This window comes from Primulina huaijiensis, chromosome 8, assembly GCF_012295235.1.
Source record: "Primulina huaijiensis isolate GDHJ02 chromosome 8, ASM1229523v2, whole genome shotgun sequence".
In the NCBI taxonomy this organism is placed as follows: domain Eukaryota; kingdom Viridiplantae; phylum Streptophyta; class Magnoliopsida; order Lamiales; family Gesneriaceae; genus Primulina; species Primulina huaijiensis.
The window spans coordinates 4,711,809-4,714,026 of NC_133313.1; positions in this window are offsets into that span (position 1 = coordinate 4,711,809).

Here is a 2,218-nt window from a genome sequence, read left to right on the forward strand (position 1 = left end):
AATATCTATAATATTTTTTAATATATTATTATCTAATACACATTTTTAAAAATTTGATTGACTGAATTAAATTTTGCACAGGATACTTATAATTACAATATTAAATTTCTTTTAATATTCTTTTTGTTATTCTTTACTTAATTTTAGTATGATATACTACAATAATATTTTAAACTAATATTCTTTAATTAATTAATATTAGTCAAAATTAGTATGTTTTAAAGTGGAATAATTTTTAGTTTCATATATTATTTAAAAATGTTATTGAACCAATTAATATTTGCTTAATGTAATAATAATAACAAAACTAAATATTTTTTTATTTATTTATTATTCGTTAAATAATATTATTTAATATTATTATCATATAATATCATCCAACGATAGAAATACTATATACTAATATTCTTTAGTAAAGACAACTTAATCATTTAAAGTATTTAGCTTATTTACGTATTAAGAATTATTAATTATTTTTAAAATAAATTATTCACCTTTATCACATTTATCAATTCATCATCAACATTTACATTTTATTATTTACAACCGATAAACAAAATAATTTTATTTAATATAAAATATGTAATTACATTATGTTGATAAAAAAATATATAATATAACAGATTGACACCATGTTCAATTCCTTCCCACCAAAGAGAAGCGTATTCTCACAGCATATACGTTGCACACCTAACTCGATCAGCATCTCCGATGTTCAGATAACGGAAATGCAGCTCAAGAGATCGAATCCAACCCTCAGCAGCAAACGGGTCGGTAGTGCCATAAAATTCCTTCGAACTCAGCCTTCGGAACTGATCATACATGTCATGATGTGGCCTCGGAGCATGCTGAGCCTGCTGTTCAAAGAAACATGTCATACCCTCTAGAACATGTGTAGCAGCATCCCCATTAGGAGGTGGGGGTGCATTCCCTTGACGATCCCCATTAGTCTCAACTTGCATATCGATACTAGGTGCACGTCTAGGAGACATTATATCTTAACGTTTTTCAAATTCTAAACGTAACCAACATGCATTTAAATCTAAGTTTCTAATCATGCAGCATATACCAATCCTTTTTTGAGCAACTTTAAGCATATGTATCATTTAACTTCACAAAGTTTTTAGACATGTAACTTAAACGTATAAACCATGAAAACATGCAGGTATCATCGCAAAAATCATATAAATCAATTAAACTTAAAGACTTGAGGCTTGATGACTGAGCTTTCCGGAACTGATGATGGCACAACCCTTTGCAGGAACATTGCTCTGATACCAACTGAAACATCCACTACTCATTTTTCTTTAAAATATACTAGATTTTTTTCCTATGCTTTCGGCTGAAAATAAACATACATAGTTATATTTTTAAAATACTTTTATACCATTTAAAATAAACCAACTAATCCTGTTATTTGAAAATCCAAAAGAAAGCATTCAAAACATGAAATAATAAATCGTCAATCAACCTAAACTATCATTATTTCAAAAATAAACTTAACTCTAACATCCTCTCAAAAACCTCTCAAAAACATCATAAGTCATAAAAATATTTAAGTAATCATAAATCATAAACTTAATTTTATTTGCGAAAAAACTAGCGACGGTCCTCGGGTTGTGTACACCTTCGGTCCAGCTAGATCAACCATCAAGACCTCCATTACATCAATCTCATGCTCACCTGCATCGATCACACCTAGTGAGTCTATTGACTCAGCAAACCTTAATCATAATAACAAGTACTACATATACATTCACAAGCAATATTGAAAATACTTTTAATAAAATAGTTTTTCATGAACATAAACTTTAACATTTTCATTTCAACACATCATATCATATTTCCTTTTATCATATACGTATATGTTTCTTTTTTATTGAATTCAGATCATCAATTGTGACTTTCTTATTAGATGTATAGGTCGATTGATCCATCTACGTATTACCATGGTAACGAGCGGCGGGGATATCAGCGACACTTTCACCCGTCAACTGAGCATTGGCCTTGCATATCATCGTATCACCGTATTAGTCACAATCAATTTACGTCCTTCAACTTTTCATATTTCCATGACTAATAAAATTTCATGCAGGTATAAATCTTTTTTTTTTAAAACCAAGCATGCAATATGTCTTTTAACATTAACATTTTATCATAAAATTCCATAAACGTTTAAAATAAATATTTTAAGATTTATTACAGCATTCAAGGCATT